Source organism: Triturus cristatus, chromosome 1_2, assembly GCF_964204655.1.
Source record: "Triturus cristatus chromosome 1_2, aTriCri1.1, whole genome shotgun sequence".
NCBI classification, from domain to species: Eukaryota; Metazoa; Chordata; class Amphibia; order Caudata; family Salamandridae; genus Triturus; species Triturus cristatus.
The window spans coordinates 458,849,279-458,873,380 of record NC_140580.1 but is presented as its reverse complement, the minus strand read 5'-3'; the positions used below and the strand labels follow the sequence as shown (position 1 = coordinate 458,873,380).

Genomic DNA, 24,102 nt, shown 5'->3' with positions numbered 1-24,102 from the left:
ATATGGTGTGGGCGCAGAGGCTAAGTGATTCCCTCATTTGCACAGGGCCACTCTCCCATTCAAATAAGGGAATGCCCTCTCTTGATAGCGCTGGCACTACATATGCACCAGCACTATCTGTATTACAATAGGGGCTGCAAAAGCATCTCTGGCCCCTTCCGTAATACTAAAGTGCCCTGGGGGCATGCAAAGCGGGTACAAATGCCCATTGCGCCCCATGATAATTTATGTAATATGGCACCTACTGTGGTCGGGCACAAGATAGGTGCAATTTAATTTCTCTTCTAGACAGAGTCAGCCTAAATATTGTTAGATTCATTATCTGCCCTTTCAAAACATTACTGTCTTTAGTTCATGCCCAGGCATGCAACAACGTGGTCCCCTGAAAATAGTGCCAAGCAACAAACAAACTGCAGCAAACAATCTGCTCCTACAGTAGAACTACATAACTTACTACAATGTGCTATTCACAAACTGCACTTTCATAGTGACTTACACTTTTGACTAAATTGACTAGTTTTTTTTATTCACAAAGTGCACTTTTGTAGTAACTTACATTTTAGTTGTAGGAAACTTGCTCAAAACTGTAAACTTACCCAAAAGTGTAAGTTACCTTTGTGAATCAGTCCTGAGGTGTTATTAAATTAACCAATTCAATGTTCACCTGCCTCCCATAGGGAAACCATGGGTCCTAGAGAGGGGGACACCTGTTTTTTTTATTTTTTTTACATCATTTTGTCAATTTTTACCTGTCTCCTCCCGCTCCCATAGGTGGCCAATGATCCTGGACGGACACTTACTGTTTATTTATGAATTTATTAAATTGGTGTCTGCCTCCCTCTTGCACCCAGACGATCACCATGAGCCCTTGAGGGACACCAGGTATGTTTGTATTAATTTAATCTATTTTTATAATATTGTTACGATGATGAAGACTGTGATGACAACCTGTATTGCAGTGAAAAGTCTGGCCAAGTCTCACTCTCTTTCCTATGTTTAATGTCTTCAAGTGCAGAAGAGGATATTGACTGAGACAAAGAGAAGTCTGTGAATTAGCTGATACAGAGTCTACAGACCTCTCTGCTAACTACTTCTGCTTGACAAACAGTAGAAGAATTAAAGAAGTACTCCCCAAAGAGGGAAACACCTTCCAAGAAACCAGCCAATAAGGAGAAGTTGTCTGTTGTCCCTAATGCCATCAAGGCCTTGCCCTTTTTTCCAGCAATGCAGCATACTTTCTGCACCCTTTTCTGTGCAGGAAGACCCCGAGAAGAGGTTTCCCACTGAATGAACCATGCTACCACCAAAACCGAAGCACATGTATCTCAGCCTTTCAGTGACTACAGTCATAGCTGAGAGCAGCTATTTTACATGTTGTTAGAAATAATGATTTAACTCTATTCACTGTTGTAAGGCAATCGAGTTGGCGTATTTTCTAAATGTTTTCCAGCTAAATGCAGCAAATCATCATTGGCTCGAAATCAAGACCACAACTTAAAAAAAAAAAACAATTCATTGAATAAGATGTGAGTCACTTTCAGGTGCCAAAGTGTTGTTGTTACAAAATACTTCTTCCAAGTGGACTAGAGATGTGGGGAACTTGCTTCTGTGGTGAGAACAATAATTGCAGTTTCCAAACCCTGCCAGAGTTCCAAGGACACAGGTCTGCAACTCCTGGAATAAACACCCCGGCCATTAGTCAGCTTGTCTCCGTTTGAAAATGATGCCAGAAGTAATGGTTGGTTGGCTATAGAACATACTTCCTCTGTTCAAACGAAGCTTGGGGAATAACAACATTTGATATTTATTTAATATGGTGCAACGTTAAAATATCGGTGCTGTTTGTATCTCTGTTCAAATTGCCCTCAACCAGGTATAGAGTTCAAGAATGTTCTGGTGGCTCCTCTGCCAGACACACACTACAAAGATGTACCAATGTTGCCTCTCTGTGGTTACCTCTGTTTAGAATTGTGATGTGGCACACATGGCTACCCCTCGACCTTGTGAGTCTTCAAGGAGGACGAGATGACTGGGTTCGAAGGTTGAGTCCATTCATTTCAATGAAGATGGAACATTTTTATGAGGAAGTTTCTGAGGGGGGGTGGTCCTTTGAAGTCAATGGGGGGCACTTGGCTTGTTTTGCGTGTGAAAATGAGTCCAAGGAGGGTGACAGCTTCTAAATGAGGCTGAGTTTTGATGCAAGGCTAGGAATCCTCATGTCCTCTGTTAATTTATAACCAAGGACAAAGAGAAAACAAAGGAAACTTGCACACACATTAGGGCACAGGACACCTTCACAGCCCACAACAGGAGAGACCCCATTGCACTCGGCTATGCATAGGATAACTCTAATTTCTGCAGATGCTGCTGAGTGGCATTACCACACATGCGATGACTTGGACAGATGGACAGAATCAGCAGCACTGACAAACGGAAGTGAGGGTCTTCACTGAGCGGCTTACAGCATCTCACGGGGAAGCAGATACATAGGATGCGAGGGGCTGACAAGGGTGACGCATGGGGTGTGGAAGATATGTCACTGACTTATTTGAATAGTTTAACGTTTGCTCTTTTGTGGCGCCTGCAGTGTGCTTTTCTGCATGCACTGTAGTGTGTACTAGTGTTAGTACCTCTGGTCCCACGCAAGGTGTAATATGTTGGTGCCATTATGAACAGTCTACCCATAATGCTTTCACTGCCTGTGACATGGACAAGGGTTTTGTGGTAGTTGTACGTAATTTAGCATTGAGGGCAGCGTTAGAGAAATCATGGTGAGAATGTGAAAAATCATCACCAGCGCAAGCAGTTAGGTCCTGTTGCAGTATGAGTTGCAGTTTTCGACTTGCTTCAAAGTGTTGTTTTCCAGAAGGTTCTTTCGGAGGAAATAAATAGACATCATTTTCGTGGATGGTGTGGACGTGCACCTGACGTGGACTACCCTTCCTTCCCTCATATCACAGGAGTCGAGAGGGATAATAATGGGGCACACTCAGCCCAGAATTCATACGTTAAAAAAAGCCCCATTGGGAAAATTCACGTCATTAATTAATCAGTAGGTCCTGACCCTCAATCACTGAACCTACATGAGGGAATAGGAGTAACTGTACTAATCCTCCAGGAGTTCCTACGTGTATGTGATGGATTTTGCTGCTTAAAGATCATGTGTATTCATGATTATGGGTGCAGCATATTCAGTGCCCCGGGCTCCTCACCAATGGGGAACTCCTGTGTCTTTGTGATGAGGTGAAAGTGAATAAGACAGATTTCATTTTTTTGTTCGTTTGAGCCTGTCTGTGCTTTGTCAGTCTCTGTTCTAGCTCTGTCTTATTCATTTCAGGTCAGGCACAACTAGGCCTGTATTACCGAAACGGTGCGCTTTCCCTTTTTGCACCCGGCACATCTGCTTAAAGGTGCGCTGTGGCGTAAACAGGGAAAGTGAGCCCTATTATGAAGAATGCACTGTCCTCGGGGCTGGTTTCCTCGCAGGAACTTGTAGTTCGTTTCTCATCCCCTCAGCTTCCCTAACTCCCCCCCCCCCCTTTCTATGTACACAGACTCGTTTGTGGTACCCGGCGCCCGGACTCCTTAAACTGATCCCGGTAGCAGCCATTACTGTGATACCCGGCGCCCGGACTCCTTCAATTGTTCCCGGTAGCAGCCATTATTGCCGATGACTACCGATTGCCAAACATCTCCGTGGTAACTATAAGATTTTTCCTTTACTGCTTACTTGACTTATCCTCACATTTAGGCTTATTAATCGCGTTCCCCTCCTTTTCCCTTCCCTCCCCTTTACCAGGACCCAGATTATACGCTGATTTATGCACGCCTTTGTTCCATCTTCAATCGGATTCCTTTTACCTGTATTACGCCCAGGTATTCCTTTCTCTATTCCCTTGGGTCATTCTTTACTATGGGTTTTTCCTTCAGACCATTATTAATCCTACTTTTTTTCTTTGCCCTTTACAGCACACACTGTAATTATGACCATTGTCCTGATGATGGCCTGGAATCAATCAGGCTGAAACGCCGTCGACTACTCCCAGCAAAGAATTTTTGGCATTTTTTGTGGTCAATCTAATTTGCTCATTGAAAAACCAGATTGTATATATTTTTGCCTTGATCACATTGTTATTATATTATTTGCGCCGTTCACGCTGTCTTCACCCATTGTGTCACTGCGCCGTTCACTATCACTAGCACGCCCAGTGCTCACTTGAGTGTTTTGGTCATTTGCACCTTTATTGTACTGTAGTGCTGTAATAACTACCTACAATATACATCCATTTCTTATTTCTTTGTGGTCTCCCTTCCTTTTTTCCCCCCTTCCCTTTGTGATTTATATCACTGATTTGGTACTTGTTATCTTTTGAATGATATCCAGCTGAGACGTTGTTGTTTTGTTATAAACTATTGCCCGGTCTCTGCTGGGAAAACGGGCTTACTCCTGTTTATTGTCCCTCTGTCCTCGGGGCAGTCACGAACTCATGCTGTCGCCGGGGCAGTGTATTCAACAGAAATATGGAGCAGCTGTTTAAAAGCTGTTCCATGTTTCTCTGTGCCGGCAGGAGCACGCCTGCACTTTCAACAGGGATTAGACAACCCCTTGCAGGCGGGTGAAGTGAGTGACTGCACCCGCCTGCAGGAATATGTCTGGGGGGTTCCTTGGGACCCCCTTTCATCCCTTGAGAGGTTTGTCCTTAGGGTGTGCACTCACAGTGAAAACCTTTTTGTGCCACACTTTCAGTGAGCCTCCTGAGGGCATATTTGCTTCTGCACCTGTGTTGGTAATATAGTGTGGGCACAGAGGCAAAGTGATTCCCTCGTTTGCATGAGCCCATGCCCCCTTTCAAATGAGGGAACCCCCTCTATTGATAGCACTGGTGCTACACATGCACCAGCGCTATCTGAATTACAGAAGGGTCTGCAAAAGAATCTGCGGCCCCTTCTACAATGCTAAATTGCTCCGGGGGCACGCAAAGCTGGTGCAAATGCCCGTTGAGACCCAGGACACTTTCTGTAATACGGCCCCTAGTGTGGTAGGGCACAAAATAGGTGCAATTTAATTTCCTTTCCAAACAGAGTGAGCCTAAATGTTGTTAGATTTGTTATCTCTCCTTTCAAAGCATTTCTGTCATTAGTTTCTGCCCAGGCATGCAACAATGTGGTCCAGTGAAATTCGTGCCAAGCAACAAAGAAACTGCAGCAAACAATCTGTTCCTACAGTAGTACTACATAACCTACTACAGTGTACTATTCACAAACTGCGCTTTCGTAGTGACTAACACGTTTGAATAAGTTGACTAGTTTTTTATATTCACAAACTGCACTTTTGAAGTAACTTACATTTTAGTAGTATGTCTCTACGTCCATTATTTTCTATATGAGGGCATTGCTGTACCAGTGGATGGCCATGTGTAGTGCTGGACTTACTACAAAAATTACTATAAAAGAACAGTTTGTGAATACCGAAATAGTAAACTTACTCAAAAGTGTAAGTTACCTTTGTGAATCAGGGCTAAGGTGTTTGTAAGTTACCTTTGTGAATCAGGGCTAAGGTGTTTTTATATCTATTCAATGTTAACCTGCCTCCTATTGGGGGACCAGGTGCAGAGACAGAATATCAAATAAAAAATATTGAGTTGTAAATATCGTTGGTTAGAAATATCGACAGCAAGAATATCGTGGTCAAGAATATCTACTTAAGGTAAATAATATCGATTTTAAAAATATCGAAGTGTTTAATATCTTTGCAAAAATATAGATTTTTAAAATGTTGTTTGTTTATTAATGTTATGTATTTTAGTATATATTTTATATGTATGTGTTGTATGTTTATGTGTATAAGAATTGTTTGTATTTTTAATATATGTGTTACATTTTTAGTAGTTATTCTTTTTTTTAATTTTAATTTAGCATTTTTAGTTCTGTAGTGGGTTGTGGGTTTAGAGGGGAATAGGGTGGGAAATAATGTAATTATATTACATTTATTGATTATTATTTATTTATTAATATTTGAGATATTATAGTGTTAAATGTGTAAAGTAATTTATTATTAATTAATAATTGGTTGTTAATTAATTTAAAATAATTAATTGGTAATTAATCATGGTAATTGTGCAATTAATTAGGTGTGTGTTGTGGTGTTTATAGGTGTTAAGGGTGGGAAGTAATTTATTTTTAATTGATGAATTAGTAAGTGGATGTTAATTAATATTAATTAATTAATTGGTAATTAATTATGGTAATTGTGTAATCAATTTTAGGTGTGTTTTGGTGCTTATAGGAGTAAAGGGTGGGATGTAATTTGTATTTAATTAATTAATATATAGGGGGTCATTAGGATGGCGAGCGGATCGCCACCTCCGGCTCGGCGGTAGCGATCCGCCCACCATCTCAACTAGATTTACCCCCGCCATATTATTTTGGCGAGGGTATTGCAGCGGACGCAAAGTGTGTCCACCGCTTTTCTGCCAGTCAGCAATCATTCCGATTGCCGGCTGGGCGGAGTTGGGGCATAATATGGTGGCGGTGCCGGCACCGCCATCCATATTATGATGTAGGGTTTCACAGGCCTTTCCATGGCAGCAATAAAGGCTGGCGGGGAATTGCTTTGGGGGCCCATTGCTGGCCCCCGGGGTGGTGGGGGGCTGCTCTTGGAGGGTACCTATGGTACCCCCTTTCATTGCCATGCACAAGGTGGCAGGTACCGCGTGGTGCCTGCCACATTGTTCATGGCAATGCACAACATTCCAGTTTGGCATTGAGGCCAGTGCTGCTTATAGCAGCACCTGCCCCAATGTCAAAGATGCGGAATGCGACCGCCAGGGTGGCGGTCGCATCCTAATTGGCGGTACGGGACCGTCTTTTTCATCGGGGCAGTAAACCCCACTTAACACCAGGGAGTTTATTTTAAATGAAATGGAAGCAACCCCTTGGGCAGGGGTTGCTTCCGGGGGCAAATCTTTTTTAGATGTGTATTCTGCCCCCTGGGGTGAATTGGCCCGTTTTTTTTTGGTCCTTTCTGCCCCCAGGGTAAGGGAGCAGAAAACCCCACAAGGCACCAGGGATTTTGTTTTGTGTGTAATGGAAGCGACATGGTTGCTTCCAAAGGGGTAACATTTGGTTAATGCTTTTTCTGCACTCCTGGGGACGGGTCTGTCCCTTTTTTTGGGCCTTTCTGCCCTAGGCGGGAGGGGGAGGCAGAAAGCCCTGCTAGGCACCAGGGATTTATTTCTTTTGCAAGAGGGCACGTTTCTGTCTGCTGTTTTCTGTCCCACCTTGGGGACAGATCGGCCTGGCAGACAACCTCACCCGATCCCTTGGGCAAGATCACACCCCATTTATTTCAGGCCTATTTGAATGCCCATCTGGCAGATTGACCATTTGGGTAGTGACATAGCGTGTTATAATTCTAATTGTTTTATTTCTTGTGAATTGCAGTTGTAATGCTTTCTTCTCTTTTTTTGTACTAGTTCAAGGCTTTTGCTCTTTAGACTTTTCCACGTTGCGGTTTTGTTACTGGTGGGTCTGCTGTTTGTGTAGTTGCATGTGTTTGGTAAGAGACATTTTTTTTGTACAATGTAAATGAGTTTCATTTCCCTACATGAATGTGTTTTTTGCAAATGGTGTAATAATAGCAGTATGTTTGGCTTCTGTTTTTTGAGTGTTAAAATCTTTTTGCATTTGTGCTAGATGTGTATTTTGTTGCCTTGTGAGTATTTGGTTTTGTTTTTTTCTTTCTGGTGAGATATCATTGTTTTTTGCTGTGTCTCTGCAGAGTAGGTGCTGGTGAGTGTTGCTGACTCTTGAAAGTGAATCATATAGTTTTTGAGTATATAGATCTTTGTGATAAAGGCACATATTTTTTTTACTTACTTATTTTGCACAGTGTTGGTTGTTGTTGACTTATTTGTGCAGTCTCCTTTCTTAGTAAGGATAATGGCTAGCTGCAGGATTACTGCTCAGCAGGTTGTTGGTATGCTGTTTGAGTCTTCCTCTGACCATGGTTCAGAGACTGACTCTGCATCTGAGGCAGAGGAGGGAGTGGAAGATTCAGGCAGTGAGTTTTCTCTCCACATGGAATCATCGGATGATGAAGCTACTCTCAGTGCGGATGAAGCTACTCTTAGTGTGGATGAAGCGCCTGTTTTAGAGGAGGACATTGATGTGCCGATAGTGCGGCAAGAGGCATCTGGGCTGCAGCCTGGGGCTGCAAGGCTTCCAGTTAGAAGTGATGACCTCTAGGTTGCCCTAGGCGTGGTGCAGCTGGCATTGCCAGACTTTACTGGTGTTCCAGGGTGTAAAGTGAATACAGAAAATGTTTTGCCAATACTTTTTTTTCAATTGTTTATGGACGATGTATTTTTTGGCAGAGATTGTTAGCAGGCTAATTTGTAAGCCGAACAGTTTTTGAGGGACAACAGTGCCAACCTTAGGCCCCACTCTAGAGCTAACCGGTGGACTCCCACAAATCTGGAAGAGATGAAGAAGTTCTTGGGTTTAACTTTTTTATTGGGCTTGCTAAGGAAGCCATCAATGTCTTCATATTGGTCTACTAGTCCCTTGATGGCAACGGCTATATTTCCGGCAGTCATGAGTCATGATATGTATTTGCTTCTGCTTCGGATGCTGCATATTGTTGATAATGGTTTAGTGTTGCCACGAGATCACCCAGATTGTGACTGTCTTTTACGATTCGGCCTGTCATTGATCACTTTGTAGATCGATTTTTCTGAGATCTATGCTCCAGGGAAAGAAATAGCAGTGGATGAGTCTTTGGTCTTGTTCAAGGGCCGTTTGGTTTTTAGGCAAAACATTCCTAGTAAGAGGGCACTCTATGGAATTAAGCTGTATATGCTGTGTGACAGTAGGACTGGATATGTAAATTATTTCAGGAATCCAGGATGAACCCCCTGGTTGTCTGTCCACTTTTGGAGTGACTGAGAAACTTGTGTGGGAACTTGGTAGAGGACTTTTTAACAAAGGTCACCATTTATATGTAGATAACTTCTACACTGATGTGCGGTTGTTCAGGGAATTGGCCAAAGTGGACACTGTTGCTTGTGGCACAATCCACTCTAGCCGTAAAGGTGTCCCAAAAGAACTTGTTTGTCAAAAGCTTGTGCGGAGACAGTGCAGTGCGTTGCGTTGTGAGGAACTTCTAGCTGTGAAGTTTTCTGACAGGAGAGATGTCTACATGCTGACTACCATCCATAATGAAAGCACTTCACCTGTGACTGTTTGGGGTCAGGTTGCTGAAGCGCGCAAACCTGTGTGCACTTTAGACTATAATAGGCACATGGATGGGTGTTGATAGAGTAGATCAGAGGTTGGAACCTTACACTGCTCTTCGAAAAGCTTACATTTGGTATAAGAAGTTGGCTACCCATCTTTTCCACTTGGCAACCTTTAATGCTTTTGTTGTATTCACGGATTGTTGTCCTGAGTCAAAGATGACTTTTGCTGTTTCAGGAGTCTGTAATAGGCAGCCTTGTTGTAGTGGAACACGCAAGTGTTCCTAGAGTTGGAGTGGTGGAGGATGTGGCTAGATTGAAAGATCAAAAAATCAAAAGGGGGGAATGGATCACTTGACCTGAGTAACCAGGGTTTGCGATATTGTACAATGTACAGATAAAAACCCTCATTCACGTTAACAGGTTCGAAAAGCGGTATATCTTGATTCTCCGATATGTTGTTAATAACGTGACAGCATAATCATAGGGTTAGTTATATGCTTCCTCCACCTGGAGGTTGAACCACTGGTTATTTCAGTAGTGATCAAGAGATAGGTGATTGTGTTGAAGTGAAGTGAAGTGAAGTGTTATTAAAATCTCGTATAGCCAGAGCGTACTTCTAATCAGACTGGGTTCTAGATAATTAAAAAATCCTGGCATGCACAGGAAGACTAGTAAAGTTATGGTCTAGTGCACTGTGGGGTGTCCATAAAAAGGTCGACATGTTTCAGCCCTATAAGTTGCCCCTGGGGGTCAAGTGGGCTTTCTTCAGGACCTAAAAAGTGAAAGGGAGGCCGTCTGTTGTTGAGGTCTCCTGCGAAAGGGGGATAAGTTAATCCACTTGATAATTGTTCAATTAGAACCTGTATTGGTTAAAAAAGGAGGGGGGAGAAAGAAAACACTTATAGTTTCGTTCTCGCTGTGCTGTCTTTCATTTAGAAGAAAAATGCATGTTAGGAAATAAAGAATGCAGCAACTAAAAAATGGCAAATCTTTAAGGCATTCGTTTTCACTATGTTATGGCAAACTCTACCCTCATTTTGCAAGTTGAAAAATAAAAATAAAAATAAAACCCAAAGGTTAAATCCATTTTATCGTATGGAGGTGAGTATACAGAAGTATATCAATAAAGGTATAATTACAGTATTGTAAACTCGAGGAATTCATCATAGAGAATTTCAAGGGAGAATATTTGGTCTTTGCAGTGTTTGATTAAACTGAACAGCGATGTATCTGATTAATCTGAACAGCGATGTTACGTAGCCTTAATTGTATTCAAGTTGTGAGCCCTAACCTTATGTATGACTAGATGTGCGCAATGCTCGATACGGTTACAAAGTGCTGCAAGTGCAGCGCCAGCATCGGATGTTCTTTGATCAGAAAGAGCTATGGAAAAGTTAATTGGTGGATGAATTGGGTTAAGATGTTATAAGTCCACTCTGGAGACTAGAGGACCCGCTATTATTAGGCCGTTACAGGGTGGTCACATATCCGCCCCACGCTTATGGTTGTATCTCCATGTAGATAGCGTAAGTAGCGATGTTGTGTTGTACATTAATGGCGTTTCGTTAGTAAAGTTCGATTGTCAAAGTTCACGGTTTAGTCTTTGACGTGATCGTTATTGTGTGTGTATGCCAGACTTTACGGTTGAACGCTGTTCAATATCACCGTTTATTAACTGCCCTTAGTTTGTGAGAGAGATAGCGTTTAGTACGGTGAAAGGGTGATGATAATCACTGCGCGTTAATAAATACATGCGGTATGTTAGTAGCAGCGCGCACAGTATATTCCGGCAGTAGAGGGTGCCGTGCACATCGTACCTTGAATCACTGATTGCGGGCTTCATCGGGCAGTGAGAAAGCCATGTCTGCTCTTAAAAGACAAGGAAATAGACTTTTCAAAAGAAATGTTAAATGATACGTTACAGTTGTAGGCGTCCTCTTGTTCTTCTCTCGTACCTCAGTGGCAATATAGCACAACTTGTGCTGGCTCTTCCTCTAGTGACCCAGTTGTGTTCTGGGTGCAGACTAGTGGATTTAAGTTGTGGTGTATGGAGAGAGAAAGAGGACTATGTGTGAAGTGGTGTTTTGTTCATCACTGGGCAAGGCAGAGGAATGTCTATAGATTTCTTGGAAATATAAAATATCACATTTGGTGAAATGGCAATTGTGCATTTAAGAGGGGTAAGATTATACATTCTTAAAAAATATATATTCTTAAAAAATATATATATATAATATATATAAGAGCCTCATAAATGTAGATGAATTGGATCTCCGTTATTTAAGGAACAGTTGGAGATTTAATGTCTGATGCTAAGCCACGGAATGTTATCATTCAGCCCTTGTACATTCGTTTTGAGACGGTGAACCCATCTCTGCTCTTTTTCAAAGAGTACCTGTTCTGCGTTGTGATTTTTTGTTGTCAGGGTCTCTAGGATCACCCATTGTAAGTCATTGACTGTGTGTCCCATTTCTAGGACATGGGCGCTCATTTTTGTAGTATTCTTCTTGCACTTTACATTGCTCTTATGTTCGCATATTCTCTGCTTCACTTTGCGACAAGTCATTCCTATGTAGCGTAATGTGCAAGGAAAAGTAATCATGTAGATTACATGTGTCGTATTGCAATTGGTGTGGAGTCTGATTGTCCATTTCAAGTTTGTCAACAGTTGTATGGTTTTTGTGGCAGTTGTTAAATGACAAACAGAGCAGGAACCGCATGGATAGTGCCCAGTCACGGGTGGATTATTCCATAATCTTGATTGAGGTTCATTTCATGTTTGTGGTGGTGGTCTCGTGTGGACTAGCATATCCTTTAGGTTTCTCGTTCTCTTATTGGCAAACCTGGGTTTCGCTGCACTTGGCGTGAATGTGCTTCCCATTGAAGTACCGTGACGTTGTAGGTACATCGTATTGTTGTATTCAAACAAATGCCAGAAAAGGGCAAGAAACCAACAGAGAGACAGCCTCCTTGAAACCACGGGGAAAGAACCAGAAAAAGACATGGTCACTTGTGTCAGTACTTATAGCATAGCCTTAAACAATATTTAAAAGATTGTAAACAAAAATTGGCGAATCTTGACCTCTGGATCCCTAAATTGGCTGAAACCCAGGTTTGGACACGGGACCACGAGGACGCCTACAACTGTAATGTATCATTTAACATTTCTTTTTACAAGTCTATTTCCTTGTCTTTTAAGAGCAGACAAGGCTTTCTCACTGCCCGATGAAGCCCGTAATCAGGGATTCAAGGTACGATGTGCACGGAACCCTATACTGCTGGAATATACTATGCTACTAACATACCACATGTATTTATTAACGCGCCGTGATTATCATCACCCTTTCACCGTACTAAACGCTATCTCTCTCACAAACTAAGGGCAGTTGATAAACGGTGATATTAAACAGCGTTCAATCGAAAAGTCTGGCATACACACACAATAACGATCACGTGAAAGACTAGACCGTGAACTTTGACAATCGAACTTTACTAACGAAACGCCATTAATGTACAACACAACATCGCTACTTACGGCATCTACATGGAGATACAACCATAAGCGTGGGGCGGATATGTGACCACCCTGTAAGGGCCTAATAATAGCGGGCCCTCTAGTCTCCAGAGTGGACTTATAACATCTTAACCCAAATCAGCCACCAATTAACTTTTCCATAGCGCTTTCTGATCAAAGAACATCCGATGCTGGCGCTGCACTTGCTGCACTTTGTAACCGTATTGAGCATTGCGCACATCTAGTCATACACAAGGTTAGGGCTCACAACTTGAATACAATTAAGGCTACGTAACATCGCTGTTCAGATTAATCAGATACATCGCTGTTCAGTTTAATCAAACACTGCAAAGACCGAATATTCTCCCTTGAAATTCTCTATGATGAATTCCTCGAGTTTACAATACTGTAATTATACCTTTATTGTTATACTTCTGTATACTCACCTCCATATGACAAAATGGATTTAACCTTTGGGTTTTATTTTTATTTTTAAACTTGCAAAATGAGGGTAGAGTTTGCCATAACATAGTGAAAATTAATGCCTTAAAGATTTGCCATTTTTTAGTTGCTGCATTCTTTATTTCCTAACATGCATTTTTCTTCTAAATGAGAGACAGCACAGTGAGAATGAAACTATAAGTGTTTTCTTTCTCCCCCCCCCTTTTTTAACCAATACAGGTTCTAATTGAACAATTATCAAGTGGATTAACTTATCCCCCTTTCACAGGAGACCTCAACAACAGACGGCCTCCCTTTCACTTTTTAGGTCCTGAAGAAAGCCCACTTGACCCCCAGGGGCAACTTAAACGGCTGAAACGTGTCGACCTTTTTATGGACACCCCACAGTGCACTAGACCATAACTAGTCTTCCTGTGCATGCCAAGACTTTTTAATTATCTCGAACCCAGTCTGATTAAAAGTATGCTCTGGCTATACAAGATTTTAATAACTCTTCACTTCACTTCACTTCGACACAATCACCTATCACTTGATCACTACAGAAATAACCGGTGGTTCAACCTCCAGGTGGAGGAAGCATATAACTAACTCTATGATCATGCTGTCACGTTATTAACAACATAGCGAGAATCAAGATATACCGCTTTTCCAACCTGTTAACGTGAATGAGGTTTTTATCGGTACATTGTACGAATATCGCAAACCCTGGTTACTCAGGTCAAGTGATCCATTCCCCCCTTATGATTTTTTGATATTCAAGTAAAGAAGCTGAGTGGATCACAAATCCTTCTTTCTCCCACCTTGTTGATTACAATAGATTGAAAGATCGCCATTTTCCTGATCACATTCCTCCCACACCCTCCAAAGACTTTCCCAGTAGGAGATGTAGGGCCCGATTCACAGAACTAACTTAAGACAAAATCCTAAACTTACTACCATTTTGGTATTCACAGAAGGCACTTACTCATTTTGGTATTCACAGAAGGCACTTACTCATTTCGGTATTCACAGAAGTTAGGAGTCCTAACTTTAGGACTCCTAAATGCCTTCTGTGAATACCGAAAGTCTTAAAATTAGGATTTTTCTCAGTTTAGTAGTAGTATAGTTAGGACTCCTAACTTTAGGACTCCTAAGTGCCTTCTGTGAATACCGAAAGCCTTAAAATTAGGATTTTTCTCAGTTTAGTAGTAGTATAGTTAGGACTCCTAACTTTAGGACTCCTAAATGCCTTCTGTGAATACCGAAAGTCTTAAAATTAGGATTTTTCTCAATTTAGTAGTCCTAAATTTAGACTTAGGACTACTAAATTGAGAAAAATCCTAATTTTAAGACTTTCGGTATTCACAGAAGGCATTTAGGAGTCCTAAAGTTAGGAGTCCTAACTATACTACTACTAAACTGAGAAAAATCCTAATTTTAAGACTTTCGGTATTCACAGAAGGCATTTAGGAGTCCTAAAGTTAGGACTCCTAACTTCTGTGAATACCGAAATGAGTAAGTGCCTTCTGTGAATACCAAAATGAGTAAGTGCCTTCTGTGAATACCAAAATGCTAGTAAGTTTAGGATTTTGTCTTAAGTTAGTTCTGTGAATCGGGCCCCTTGAGTCTGTTGGCGAAGAGGTATTCGGAAGGAGACTCATATGTACTGCCCCGATAGTCCTTCTAACCCTGCGCTGTGTGTGCCTGCTTGTTTTAGAATGTGCCACATGCAAAATAATTTTTGGGAGCATCCATACGTGGTAAAGTGAACTGCCTGGTGTCTATTGTTTTATATTTTTTGTTCAGTTTCAAGATTGGCATTTGTGCAATGTATTTAGTTTCAGATTTTGTGTTAGTAGATTTGTATCTATTTGCAATTTGTTTGTGTTTTCTGTTTTGTATAAAAAAAATCCTAAATGTGATGGCGGTGTGTGTAGGCTGACACTTGGCTGGTGGTATGAGTGGACTTGCGCTTGGCTGGCGGTGTGCGTGGACTTGTGCTTGGCTGGCAGTGTGCGTGGGCTGGTGCTTGGCTGGCGGTGTGCGTGGACTGGAGTTGGGTTGGCTGGTGATGTGCATGGACAGGCACTTGGCTGGCGGCGTGCGTGGACTGGTACTTGGCTGGCAGTGTGCCTGGACTGCCGCTTGGCTGGCGGTGTGCGTAGACTGGTGCTTGGATTGCTGTGTGCATGGATTGGCGCTTGGCTGGTGGTGTGCATGGACTGGCGCTCGGCTGGCAGTGTGTGTGGACTGGCGCTTGGCTGGCGGTGTGTGAGTAGTGACTTGCTGCCGGTCACTACACACACTGCTAGCCAAACGCCACTCCACGCAATCCATGAGCTGGTGTGGGCGTGTGAAAGTTATGGGCCCTTTAATGGCGCTGTCAGCTGTTGTGAGTGTTGTAATGTGCTGGGCCCGCGGCTGGCAATGTGAATGGTTTTGTATGTATCACACGTATGAAAGGTGTATGAATGGCCTGTAAAGAGGTTGGTTCCTTGTCGTGGCTTTACAGCTCACGAGCGGTGAGTAAATGTTTCAGTTTCCCTTCCTTTCAACTATTAACAGTGCATTTAATTTTTGTGAAATCACTGGTTTATACAATTGTATATACTGAACCATCACTCACTCTTGTGCCAAATCCAACCAGTATGTATGTATGCTTGAGGAATAGGTTGTTGTGCAGAAATATTTGTCTTTTCTGTCTTTCTCAAGCAGGGTGTACCTTGTCCCTTTTTGTGAATGTTGTAATCTGTTGGTTTCATGCCTGGTTGGTGTGAATGGTCTTGTGTGTATCACATATGAAAGGTGTGTGAATGGCCTGTAAAGCGGTTGGGGCCTTGACGTGGCTTTACAGCTCACGAACTGTGAGTCACTGGTTCAGTTTGTTGTCCTTTTAATTATTGACAGTGCATTTCATTTTTGTGAAATCTCTTGTTAATAAAATTTTATATACTGAACCATCACTCGCACTCGTGCCAAATCCAACCAGTATGTGTGTGTGTGCTTGAGGAATAGATGGCTGTGCAGTAATCTTTGTCTTTTTTGGTCTCCCTGCCAAGGTGTACATTCCATCTAAGAAAAACCTACCAACTGTAGATATTGTCGTAAACTAAACACCCATGGGAGTACATGGTGATGTTTCTCTTGTGGATCCCCAAAAGTTATCTTACCCACAATGTCCTGCAAACCTCAAAATGTGACTGTCATATATTCCTTGCATTATTGCACCAAGATTTTCACGCTGCAGAAAGAAACAACAAATTTCCTACCCCCCAGCCTTTCTCCAAGTATCCCAATAGAAATGGTACCTCACTTGTGTAGGTGGGCCAAGTACCCGCGGCAGGGAAGGGCCCAAAACCTATTGAGGCGACATCAAAATTACCTATCACAATCCAACCTGGTTTTGCAAGGGGGGGTCCCATGAGTTTTTGGCTCTTGGCTCGGCGGCCATCTAGGGAAACCTACCAAACCCACACATTTCTGAAAACTAGACACCCGGAGGAGTCCAGAGAGGTATGGCTTGTGTGGGTCCCCTAAGATTCTCCTACCCAGAATCCCCTGGAAATCTCAAATTTAGCTGAAAAAATTCACTTTTTTCTCACATTTGTGTGGGAAAGTTCTGTAATCTGCGTGGATCCACAAATTTCCTCCCACCCAGCGTTCCCCCAGGCCTCCCAATTAAAATGGTACCTCACTTGTGTGGGTAGGCATAGTGGCTGCAACAAGAAATGGCCCAAATCGTACTGTGGAGACTTCAAAATTACCTATAACAAAACTACCTGTTTTTGGGGGAGGGGGCACCTGGGGTTTTGGCCACAGGCTCGGCAGCCATCTTGGGAAACTACCAAACCCAAACATGTCTGAAAACTAGACACCCAGGGGACTCTAATGAGGTATGGCTGGCGTGGATCTCCAACGTTTTCCTACCCACAATGCCCTGCAAACCTCAAATTTAGCTGGAAAAAACACATTTTCCACTTACTTTTGTGTGTAATCACCATGCCAGCGCAAATGTCCTACCCCACAGCGTCCTCCTTAGTGTCCCGAGTAAAATGATACCTCACTTGTGTGGGTGTCCAAAGCAGAATTGGCAAAAAAAATAGTTTTTTTTAAATGTAGCGCTTAGAATTCTCGGTGCTATACCCTTAATCCCTATGTTTTGGGCTCTTCCCAGTCACAGGCCCTTACCCCACCCACACAAGTGAGGTATCATTTTACTTGGGAGACTCAGGAGAACGCTGTGGGGTAGGACATTTGTGCCAGCACGTGATTCCACACAAAAATATGTGGAAAATTTGTTTTTTTCAGCTAAATTTGAGGTTTGCAGGGTATTTTGTTTAGGAGAACATTGGGGGATCCATGCAAGCCATACCTCATTTGACTCCCCCGGGTGTCTAGTTTTCAGAAATGTTTGGGTTTGGTAGTTTCCCAAGATGTCCGCCGAGCCCGGAGCAAGTTCAGAGACCTCTCTGCTAAGTACTTCTGCTTGTGATACTAAGTAACAGTAGCAGAATTAAAGAAGTATCCCCCAAAGAGGGAAGGTCCTGCCAAGAATCCAGACAATGAGGAGAAGACGTATGTTGTCACTACTGCCATCAAGGCCTTGCTTTTTTTCCAGCATATTGTTGCACCCTTTTCTGAGCATGAAGACCCTGAGAAGAGTATTCCTACTGAATCAACAAAGGTACCACCAAAATCGAAGCACATTAATCTCAGCCTTTCAGCGACTGCTGTCATAGCTGAGAGCAGTGAATCTGAATTGTCCCAGCAGCAAACTGAATCTTCACAGCAAACTGAACAGCAAGATAGAAGCAGAGCAGGAAGTTGATATTGCTGCAGAAGTGCAGGGGGTTGTGACAGCTCTTCCCTTGGACACATTGTCTTTACTCTCTTCTCTGAGAAAAAGGAGCACTCCCTCATTTTCTCCAAGCCCCTATCAGATGATCATGACAATTATTGGGCCCGAGTCCTGCCATGGGAGACAAAGGAAAAAGAAGGTTGCTGAAAACCTTTGGAGTGACGAACATGGACCAGTGATTGTTCATGCTGAGAGCGACAGAATAAGTGCAGATCACTTCTATTCAACCTGCTCCAATTTATGTACCACCAACCCAACCTACTTTCTATTTTTAAAAATCCAAGGTCTGCAGCAACCACCATCTTACTGTATCTACAGCCCACCCTAGGAAAAGGCAGCTGCAACTGCCTAGCTTCACCACAAAAAAGCTCTTCTTGCTTTGGCTCTTTAAGAAAGCTCACCTCCACTGTTTGGGATTTCTTGACATTTATGTTGCATGAGGAACACATTAGAGATTGCACAATTTACTGCAAACCAGTGTGTCATGGGCAGCTTGGTGGGCAATCCAGTACTGAGAGCTGACTGGTCTTTCTGAAGAACTGAAATGCAATCATATGGGAACAGCATCTGAACATGATATATGATGCTGAGAGAGAAGAAATCATCCATCAGAAGTAAGTGGTGGTGAGGAAGAAGAACATGGCACCATCATGTAAAGGGGCCTTAACACTCTTAGGGCCTGATTACAATCTCGCTAGGAAAGCCCTCCTTACGACTTGGATCTGGAAGGCTTTCCCAGCGAGACGTGCTCCGGGAGTCCGAACGAGCGGGTATGATGCTGCTGCATGCTTACGAACTCGGTTCGCTCGGACTCCCATTGAACTCTATGGGAGCCCGTGTGCAGATGCGTACACAGGCTCCCCTAGCAGAAAAGGTGTGGGTGGGTAAAAGCGTACACCCTGTGGTGGGCACCCCATGGTGCCTGTCACACTGTGCATGCCTGGATCAGGGGGACACATGGGCACACCCCAGTGACACAGTCGGCAGCCCCCGGGTGAAGAGTGGCCTGCTATTGGACCCCGAAGTACACTTCCAGCAGCCATTTTGTCTCGCTGAGACTGAGGCGAAGCGGCTTTCGGAATTGTGCATTGTAATCGCTTGGTCGGAATTCGGCTCCATTGCGCGGCACGATTTGGCTACGAACCAATCGTACGGAGTGGTTCGGGTCCAGAAACGATTCAGTCAGCGCTTACACGATCTTCACATCTTACTACGTTGTTCAGACCTGTTTATGATTCAGTCGGAAACAAGGGCTACGAATCGGATCAGGCAAAGCCAAATCCGATTTGGAGGTCTTCTGAACGACATTGTAATCGAGCCCTTAGTGTGAAATCATTATCTGCAGTGATCTCTGCATGGCTCAAGGAAATGAGGGATATTGTAGCCATCTCAAAGCATTAGAGCAGCCTACATGTGACCCTTGAGGTGGTGCTCTTGTCACAAACAATCTGCCAGAACAAGCCACTATCAAATATATGACATTTGAAAGCTGTCTAAATGTTAGCACTTGATTTCCTCCCTTTTTCTTTGGTGGATGGGAGGAGCTTCTTGAATTTGTGGAGACCATCTGTCCAAAATGGATGGTCCCAAGCTAGACAGGTCCCAAGCTGGACTTTATTTTTTCAACTTTTGCCTTGCCAACGCTGCACCATCAAGTGCTGGAACTGGTTAGTGAAGCAATAGAGAAGAGCACTGCTCAGTCCAGCCAACTCACGACCAACAAGTGGACCAGTTATCAAGCCACATGTGCCTCACTTCTCATTGTATCTTCTTAAAGGGGGATAAGCAAAGGCTAGCTGCTAGTCTCACCATTACTGATGCTTTTCAAGTCATTTGGCTGCATGCAACTGCGGCACAGTTCTCCATGGAGAAATCACATTAGGATGCCAAAATGTACTAACACACTCTATGAATTGCTTCAACCCAGAGGTCTCAGCATTGGATTAGTTGTCACTGACTTTGGCAGCATCATTGTCAAAGCCATGGCTGACAGTGGATAATTCTAAGTCCTATGTTTAGCTTATTGCAACAACTTAATTGTGCATGTAGCAGGAGTTGCACTCAATTCAGCCATTTCCTCAAAGCCCGGCAGCAGGGTGAGAATCATTTAACCTGCTAATAGAGCCCCTGTAAAAGCCTTCATACAGGAGTTCCCAGCCTGTTGGAGCTCTGCAACACCTGTTTGAGAAGTGCAGTTCTGTTAATGATCATGTACTACAAAGGAGAGGGTTTGCAACCAGCAATACCATGGCAATGGAGGTTGACAAACTGAGGTTAATGGAGTACCTAACCCTATTGTTACTGCCTTTTGAGATTTTGACACAGGACATCTGCAAGTAGGATTGAACAATGAGCCAAGCCATTCCATTTTTGCACTGACTGCAGGGGCATTTATAAAAGGTGAAGCAAACATACACAAATGTCAATGAAGAAGCAGAAGCTTTGATCAATAGCTTAATCATTTGAGTGATCAATTCAATTTCAATTACTGTTTATTCTGTTACTTAAAACCATAAAAGATACAAGGACAGTAAAAGACTGGACAAATTGAATACAGTACAACATCTGCCGTTAAACAGTGACAAAATAGCTAAAGATATCATAAATTAATTCTACAATCTATACCTAATCATATATAAAATTATAAAATATATAACAATATCATTGGTTCATAATACAATCTAAACACATTGATGATTAAAACATAAGGATTCAAAATAAATTAATCCACTGTTAATATAAAAGAATACATTCAACTAAGTCCTGGTGGCCTAAAAATACCACTGTTGTCATTAGGGTTGGGTAGAATGTTTCAATTCGCCTGCAGTATTGGTGGAATTTGGTGACTCCATGGTACTCTTGTATTCCGGAGTTCTGGACAAATTCAGCAAATTGCCACATGGCGGACTTTGGTCCTGCGAAGCTGCAGAAATACAAGCGTGAACAAGATTTGGTGTCCCTGCACACAGTTTTCTCACCCGGGTTAGATTTTCTTCTCGCATGGTGCTGCTCACACTGATTTTTCCGTGCTGCTCGCGCTAATGGCACTACATTGCAGCGCGAGCAGTGCAACATGCATATTTCTACCTGTTGGTGGTACTCTGTGGAATCTTGCTGTGTTTTTATGTAACTTCACAGATTCGGCTCAGTGAAACTCCGTGATTTCCACCCACCTCTGGTTGTCATAACATTTACATAGCCTATGTATCTCAAAGTCTCCCAGCCTCAGTTAGAAAACAATCCACATTCAAACACATAAAATTCATTAGACAACATTTGTAAAAAGGTCATGGGCAGGTCTTCCTTAGGAAAATTGTTTCCCTTTCAGTAGAGGTGAAATTCACCACTGTTGCAAGGCCCTACAATGCTCACAGAGCATTACAAAATGCATAGTGTCTTGGTCAGAGGAGTCACAACTACATGTTCCTAAGTATTCAACTTTATTCCAACCATGAAGCTCTCCTAAAAGGCAGTACACTAAATGTAATCTAAATCTAGTTTACAGAAATCAACGGTGCTGATTTGTGACCACTGAGAGGTATGGTTTGATGGTCTTGCATGATTTCAATGTGTCATAGGCTCATCTCCCTCATCTCTTTCTTTTCTTGGCCTAAGGATATGTGATGCCTCTTTACCCATAGTAAATCAGCACAGACGATCCGCTCCATAACCTTAAATAAATCTGGGCATCCTTAATCAATCAATCAGTCATTTATAAAGTGCTGCATTTCACCCATGAGGGTCTCAAGGCACTGGAGTTGCTAACTGCTTCATGGTGATCTGTTAATTCGAACAGACAGGGCTTGGGTCTTTTCCTGAATTGTCAGAGTGATGGGGAAGTCCTGGGGTGCAGGGGAAGGTCATTCCAAGCTTTGGCTGCCAGGTGTGAGAAGGAGCATCCTCCGCTGTTGCCTTAGCAGCTCCATGGGGTGTCTGCAAGGAAGAAAGAGGCGGATTGTAGGTGTCTGGTCGATTGGTGCTGATATATGCTGGTCCTTTGTTGTGCAGGGCTTTGTAATCGCAGATTTGATATACCTTAACCAGAGAATACTACCACCCCTGCCCAGGTTCATACAGTCCTTCAGAATGGGCTGATTCAGCCCCAGCTGATAACGAAAGCCATCTCAGCAGGGGTCGCAGGGTGAGCAGGTCTGCTATATATCCTGGTTCTTCATGCAAGATGTAGGAGGGAATGGATTGGGGAACAGTTTATAAATGCCTCATAAACTTAATTTATATTACTTCCAGCTCTGTAGCCTCTCTGTATCCCTAAATATTGCTGCCATAGCTCACTGTGAAAAAGCATTTAGATTTTTACTAAAGCCTTGATGGGCTTCACACCCAGCCTGGAGGGAAAATCAAACAAGACATGGCCACCCTAGCTATTGAGTATCATTTAGCTTTCACCAGTGTTACCCAAGAGCCTATTTCATCAAATAAGATGCTGAGGTGGGAAAAAGCCTTTACCTTGGTAATCTCATGTCCCTCTGCAATATATTTCTCATGTCCCGTACTCCTAGGGCCCATATCCATTAATTGTGATTTGTTATAGTTGGTGTTTAGGCCCGAACTGTTTATAAAGGCAACATAGGACTTAAGGAGCTGCTGCAAGTCAATGGCGGTCCCCGTTATCAACACCGCACCATCATCATAGATTAGAGGGGGGATAAGGTTGGGCCCCACGCGTGGGAATATCTCTAAAACGTGCACATTAAGTTGGTCACAAAATGTTTATATTAAATATGAACAGCAGTTGTGCCAAAATGCACCCCTCCCTTAGCCCCCGCTGAATCTTGAAAGGTGTGGTACAACTTTCAACCCGATCATATCTTACTACAGCAGTCAAGTCCCTGTGTACTTAGTGCAGAAAGTCCACTATGTCCCTATCACCTTCCATGTTAAGGAGCATTGCCCGTAAAAGTTTTCTGTTAACTCCGTCAAAGGCGGAAGTGAGATCCATAAAGGCCATATGAAGCAATCCACCCTTAGCAACTGTGTATTTCCCTATTATCATCTGTAGGTTTAGTTATTGCTAACTTTAATTCTAGGAGTTTTTGTCAAGGCTTCCAACAAATTCTGATGGGCCTCCGAGCATTTGTGGTAAAACAATTTACAATTAGATTTCCTGTTCTTAACAACCGGGTAGGTTAAAAAACATTGCAGTTTGTGTACAGACCCTATTATAGACAGGTAATAATGCCTCTGGGTGAAATGTGGCCTCTAGACAGATATTGATGTCCTGTCCACTAGTGGTAGTTGAGTTAGCTAGAAAATACTCTGGGACCTCCATATTCTATTTCAGTCTGCAGCCTTGTTGGGTGGACTTTACAGCCTGATTCGCTGGACCTTTTTAACTCAATGCTTCCTTCTCTTGCCTCCACTCTATACTAAGAGGCAGTGGGTTGTGATCATTATGATGATTCCAAGTAACATTAAACTGTTTAACAAAATTGACTAGGTAAGCAGAAATAAAAATGTAATCAATAGTGGATGTTATTGTTCTACCTATAAATGTAGAGATGGTTTCTACATCTCCCGGCCTCTTCTAATGCAAATCTGTAAATACCAGGTTGTGATCAGCTAAAATAGAGCTGAGAAGGTCACTTATCATCAATTTGACATGGGTTAGAACAAGTGTATATGTTAAAATCCCCTAGTAAGACCAGTGTATATGGAGGATGTTGCTTGTCAGCATAAGCATTCATAATTATCGCTGGCCGTTGTTAATATGCCTCACATTAGCAAGGGAGCTGCATTTTAAGCAACTTTTGTTAACAAAATTTGAAAAAAAAACACCTATAGTCTTAAAGAGTAATGATGTACCCACCTCCGAAGCATGTGATGAGGGGCCCCTGTGTCTCCCATATCTGACAAATATACATTAGCCATGAGGTGAACGTGTCCCCTTGAATTGTTGTTAGTCCCCTGCGCTGCAGGGCCTTGCCATACACCCCTAGTCCTTGTGTTTTGTAACTGGTGCTCATGTAAAGTGCTCCAATACCTTCGGGTCGAGTTCGCACTATATAATACTGTAAATAAAAAAAAAATAG

General features: G+C 42.8%; 1 long non-coding RNA gene across 1 annotated transcript in view; it reads left to right on the top strand.

Annotated features, from left to right (window-relative positions):
* Window positions 1–24,102, top strand: part of LOC146867490 (uncharacterized) — an 88,144-nt gene that overhangs the window by 45,443 nt on the left and 18,599 nt on the right. The window contains exon 2 of the long non-coding RNA XR_014966097.1: window positions 772–882. This is a non-coding gene — a long non-coding RNA (uncharacterized LOC146867490). The remainder of the gene's footprint in view (window positions 1–771; window positions 883–24,102) is intronic.